General features: G+C 44.3%; 1 protein-coding gene across 8 annotated transcripts in view; it reads right to left on the minus strand.

Moving 5' to 3' along the window:
* LOC101111481 (zinc finger protein 606) overlaps positions 1–6,253 on the minus strand; it is a 68,738-nt gene that overhangs the window by 27,503 nt on the left and 34,982 nt on the right. The window lies entirely within an intron of this gene.

Here is a 6,253-nt window from a genome sequence, read left to right on the forward strand (position 1 = left end):
TAAAACAGAAATGTTTTTCTGGAACTGTCTTGCTTTTTCCATGATCCAGCGGATGTTGGCAATTTGATCTCTGATTCCTCTGCCTTTTCTAAAACCAGCTTGAACATCTGGAACTTCACGGTTCACGTATTGCTGAAGCCTGGCTTGGAGAATTTTGAGCATTACTTTACTAGTGTGTGAGATGAGTGCAACTGTGCGGTAGTTTGAGCATTCTTTGGCATTGCCTTTCTTTGGGGTTGGAATGGAAACTGATCTTTTCCAGTCTTGTGGCCACTGCTGAGTTTTCCAAATATGCTGGCATATTGAGTGCAGCACTTTCACAGCATCATCTTTCAGGATTTGAAATAGCTCAACTGGAATTCCATCACCTCCACTAGCTTTCTAAGGCCCACTTGACTTCACATTCCAGGATGTCTGGCTCTAGGTGAGTGATCACACCATCGTGATTATCCAGGTCGTTAAAATCTTTTTTGTACAGATCGTCTGTGTATTCTTGCCACCTCTTCTTAATATCTTCTGCTTCTATTAGGCCCATACTATTTCTGTCCTTTATCGAGCCCATCTTTGCATGAAATGTTCCCTTGGTATCTCTAATGTTCTTGAAGAGATCTCTAGTCTTTCCCATTCTGTTCTTCTCCTCTATTTCTTTGCGTTGATCGCTGAAGAAGGCTTTCTTATCTCTTCTTGCTATTCTTTGGAACTCTGCATTCAGATGCTTATATCTTTCCTTTTATCCTTGGCTTTTCGCTTCTCTTCTTTTCACAGCTATTTGTAAGGCCTCCCCAGACAGCTATTTTGCTTTTTTGCATTTCTTTTCCATGGGGATGGTCTTGATCCCTGTCTCCTGTACAATGTCATGAACCTCATTCCATAGTTCATCAGGCACTCTGTCTTTCAGATCTAGGCCCTTAAATCTATTTCTCACTTCCACTGTATAATCATAAGGGATTTGATTTAGGTCATACCTGAATGGTCTAGTGGTTTTCCCTACTTCAATTTAAGTCTGAATTTGGCAATAAGGAGTTCATGATCTGAGCCCCAGTCAGCTCCTGGTCTTGTTTTTGTTGACTGTATAGAGCTTCTCCATCTTTGGCTGCAAAGAATATAATCAGTCTGATTTTAGAGTTGACCATCTGGTGATGTCCATGTGTAGAGTCTTCTCTTATGTTGTTGGAAGAGGGTGTTTGCTATGACCAGTGCATTTTCTTGGCAAAACTCTATTAGTCTTTGCCCTGCTTCATTCCGCATTCCAAGGCCAAATTTGCCCGTTACTCCAGGTGTTTCTTGACTTCCTACTTTTGCATTCCAGTCCCCTATAATGGAAAGGACATCTTTTATGGGTGTTAGTTTTCTAAAAGGTCTTGTAGGTCTTCATAGAACTGTTCAACGTCAGCTTCTTCAGCGTTACTGGTTGGGGCATAGACTTGGATAACCGTGATATTGAATGGTTTGCCTTGGAGACAAACAGAGGTCATTCTGTCGTTTTTGAGATTGCATCCAAGTACTGCATTTCGGACTCTTGTTGACCATGATGGCTACTCCATTCCTTCTGAGGGATTCCTGCCTGCAGTAACCAGGGACTAAACCCAGCCCCCTGCAGTGGAAGCGTGGATTCCTAAGCACTAGACCTCCAGGAGAGTCCCAAAATTTATCCTTTTTGATCTGTGAGACTCAATTTCATTTATTTTCGCTGCTGTATAGTTTCCCATTGAATGACTATACCACAATTTATTTATCCTTTGTACTTTTGATGGCCATGTAAGTTCATTGAAAAATACTCAGTAAAGCAACACCCTGGAGCCCATGCTCCACAAAAGAAGCCACCACGACAGGAAGCCCATGCACTGCAACTAGAGGAAAGCTCACACAGCAATGAAAACTCAGCACAGCCAGAAACAATTTTTTTTAAACAAAGATGTCGTCATGAGCGAGTTTATGCTAAGTTGCTTCAGTCGTGACTGACTCTGTGACCCCCATAGACTGTAGCTTGCCAGGCTCCTTTGTCCATGGGATTTTCCAGACAAGAATTGTGGAGAGGGTTGCTATTTTCTCCTCCAGGGTATCTTCCCAACCCACGGACTGAAACCACATCTCTCATATCTCCTGCATTGGCAGATGGGTTCTTTACCACTAGTGCCACATGGGAAGTTTTCATGCCTTTTGATCCGGTAAAAGAAAACTGGGGCGAAAAAGGGTACACATTTTATGAAAGAAAAACGAAAAACAGTCTTATTTTTCATTTGGATTTGCAGGTGAGGGAAGTGGTAATTTACATTTTATGAACACTTTAAAGTTTTCTTACTTCAGACGGAAGAGTAGCTTTCAGTATGACAATCACAAATATGATCCTTTAGAGTCTCTAACACCTTAAAAACTAGAGCTTGTATCATGAGAGCATTCAGATCAGACACATTTTCTCATAACAACCACTGTTATAAGGCTTACTAGATTTGAAATCTTTCACTCATGTGTGAACCAGCCAAATCTTTTCACCTGTTGTGTGTAAAAAAAGATGTTACCAGCTATTTTTTTCCTTAAGATAAGAATTCTTATTGTCTGCTGTTTTCAGCATCAGAGATTTTCCAAATAAATAGCTGTTTTAGTCAAAGAAAAGATTCCCTTGGCTTGAAACTTTTTCTCAGCTTCAGATCCATCATGCAAGCCCCAAATTATCTGAGTCAATCAATCCCCTCTTTAAAGGGCAAAGGCAGGTGTCTCAGCCTTTGTTAGATTCTTGTTCCACTGGATATTCACAGGCATTACTGAAAATCAGTCCAGCTCAAGTAGGGGAATGGTGAACGGTCTCACCTTGTACACTTGGCTGTTGTACCCTGAGCCTGCCACCTGGTTGGCCTTGATCAGTGTTCACCAAATGGCGAATTCAGTCATGTGAGTGGACGTCAACTTTTAATGTACTCATGCTCAGTGGCATCTGACTCTTTGCAACCCCACGGACTGTAGCCTGCCAGGCTCCTCCGTTAGTGGAATTTTCCAGGCAAGAATACTGAAGTGGGTGCAGTTTCCCACTTCAAGGGGACTTCGCCACCCAGGGATCAAACCCGCGTTTCTTGCATTGCAGGGGGATTCTTTATCACTGAGCCACCTGGGAAGCTTTGCATACTGTGTGCAGGTGCTAAATCCTTTCAGTCTGGTCCCATTCTTTGCGGATCCCTGGACTATAGCCCCTCAGGTTTCTCTCTCCAAGGGATTCTCCTGACAAGAATACTGGAGTGGGTTGCCATTTCCTGCTCCAAGGGATCTTCCCCACCCAGGCATCAAACCCGCATCTCTTGCATTGTCAGGCACGTTCTTTACCACTAGTGCCACCTGGGTGAATGCTGCTGCTGTTGCTAAGTCTCTTCAGTCATGTCCCGACTCTGTGCGACTCCATAGAAGGCAGCCCACAAGGCTCCTCCGTCCCTGGGATTCTCTAGGCAAGATCGCTGGAGTGGGTTGCCATATCCTTCTCCAATGCATGAAAGTGAAAAGTGAAAGTGAACTCGCTCAGTCGAGTACGACTCGGAGCGACCCCATGGACTGCAGTCTACCAGGCTCCTCCATCCATGGAATTTTCCAGGCAAGAGTACTGGAGTGTGGTGCCATTGCCTTCTCTGAGCTGGGTGAATACTATGAATACTATGCAGCTATTGCATTTCTTTTCCATGGCAATGGCCTTGATCCCTGTCTCCTGTACAATGTTGCAAACCTCCGTCCATAGATTATCAGGCACTCTATCTATCAGATCAAAATGGCTGTCTGGGGAGGCCTTAATAATAGCTGTGAAAAGAGAAGCAAAAGCAAAGGAGAAAAGGAAAGATATAAGCATCTGAATGCAGAGTTCCAAAGAATAGCAAGGAGAGATAAGAAAGCCTTCCTCAGCGATCAATGCAAAGAAATACAGGAAAACAACAGAATGGGAAAGATTAGAGATCTCTTCAAGAAAATTAGAGATACCCAGCGAACATTTCATGCAAAGATTGGCTCGATAAAAGACAGAAATGGCATGGACCTAACAGAAGCAGAAGATATTAAGAATAGGTGGCAAGAATACACAGAACTGTACAAAAAAGATCTTTGCGACCCAGGTAATCACGATGGTGTGATCACCTAGAGCCAGATATCCTGGAATGTGAAGTCAAGTGGGCCTTAGAAAGCATCACTACGAACAAAGCTAGTGGAGGTGATGGAATTCCAGTTGAGCTGTTTCAAATCCTAAAAGATGATGTTGTGAAAATGCTGCACTCAATATGCCAGCACATTTGGAAAACTCAGCAGTGGCCACAGGACTGGAAAAGATCAGTTTCCATTCCAACCCCAAAGAAAGGCAATGCCAAAGAATGCTCAAACTACCGCACAGTTGCACTCATCTCACACACTAGTAAAGTAATGCTCAAAATTCTCCAAGCCAGGCTTCAGCAATACGTGAACCGTGAACTTCCTGATGTTCAAGCTGGTTTTAGAAAAGGCAGAGGAATCAGAGATCAAATTGCCAATATCCGCTGGATCATGGAAAAAGCAAGAGAGTTCCAGAAAAACATCTATTTCTGTTTTATTGCCTATGCCAAAGCCTTTGACTGTGTGGATCACAATTAACTGCAGAAAATTCTGAGAGAGATGGGAATACCAGACCACCTGACCTGCCTCTTGAGAAATCTGTATGTTGACCAGGAAGCAACAGTTAGAACTGGACATGGAACAACAGACTGGTTCCAAATAGGAAAAGGAGTACATCAAGGCTGTATATTTTCACCCTACTTGTTTAACTTATATGCAGAGTTCATGAGAAACGCTGGGCTGGAAGAAGCACAAGCTGGAATCAAGATTGCCAGGAGAAATATCAATAACCTCAGATATGCAGATGACACCACTCTTATGGCAGAAAGTGAAGAGGAACTAAAAAGCCTCTTGATGCAAGTGAAAGAGGAGAGTGAAAAGTTGGCTTAAAACTCAACATTCAGAAGACTAAGATCATGGCATCTGGACCCATCACTTCATGGGAAACAGATGGGGAAACAGAGGAAACAGTGTTGGACTTTATTTTTTTGGGCTCCCAAATCACTGCAGATGGTGACTGCAGCCATGAAATTAAAAGACGCTTACTCCTTGGAAGAAAAGTTATGACCAACCTAGATAGCATATTCAAAAGCAGAGACATTACTTTGCCAACAAAGGTCCATCTAGTCAAGGCTATGGTTTTCCAGTGGTCATGTATGGATGTGAGAGTTGGACTGTGAAGAAAGCTGAGCGCTGAAGAATTGATGCTTTTGAACTGTGGTGTTGGAGAGGACTCTTGAGAGTCCTTTGGACTGCAAGGAGATCCAACCAGTCCCTTTTAAAGGAGATCAGCCCTGGGATTTCTTTGGAAGGATTGATGCTAAAGCTGAAACTCCAGTACTTTGGCCACCTCATGTGAAGAGTTGACTTATTGGAAAAGACTCTGATGCTGGGAGGGATTGGAGGCAGGAGGAGAAGGGGACGACAGAGGATGAGATGGCTGGATGGCATCACCTACTCGATGGACATGAGTTTGGGTAAACTCCGGGAGCTGGTGATGGACAACAAGGCCTTGTGTGCTGCAATTCATGGGGTCACAAAGAGGCGGACACAACTGAGCGACTGAACTGAACTAATGCTGCTATTGAAACGCAGTTCTGACCATTACGAAGCAGGGTGTAAAGCAATTTTCAAATATCCGTGTTTCTCATAAACGTGTACTAAATACTGACACCTACTGAACGCCGGGCTACAATCACAGGCATCTCACCGCAGCGGGGGCACGGAATATTTATGATGGGAACCCAGAGGTGTCAGGACTCGAATTCAGGTACCAGAGGAATCTGACGGCCCCTGTTGGGACCTAACCTGGACCACAACAGGCTCAACAGGCCCCACTAGGCCTAAGCCTCAGGTTCTTGTAAGCATGAGTCATAATTCCAGGAAGCCCCACCCAAGGAGAGTTCCCACTGGCGCCAAACCGGATTAAAACCTGAGTCATGATTCCGGGGAACCACACCCTGGGAAAGTCCCAAACCTGAGCCAATCCGGATAGGGATTCGGGATTTGGAAATCGCGCGCGCATACGGCTCAGCCAATCATTACCCGCCAGCTGTACTAAGAACCGCCTGTATAAAAGCAGCTGTGAGTGAGCGCTCAGGGCTCTCTCATCAAGACTCCAGTGCGCTGGATGAGACTTGAGCCCTAGCTCGAGCTAGCAATAAACCCCTTTATGCTTCTGCATTGCTGTGGACGTCTT

Source organism: Ovis aries, chromosome 14 (genome assembly GCF_016772045.2).
Source record: "Ovis aries strain OAR_USU_Benz2616 breed Rambouillet chromosome 14, ARS-UI_Ramb_v3.0, whole genome shotgun sequence".
NCBI lineage: Eukaryota > Metazoa > Chordata > Mammalia > Artiodactyla > Bovidae > Ovis > Ovis aries.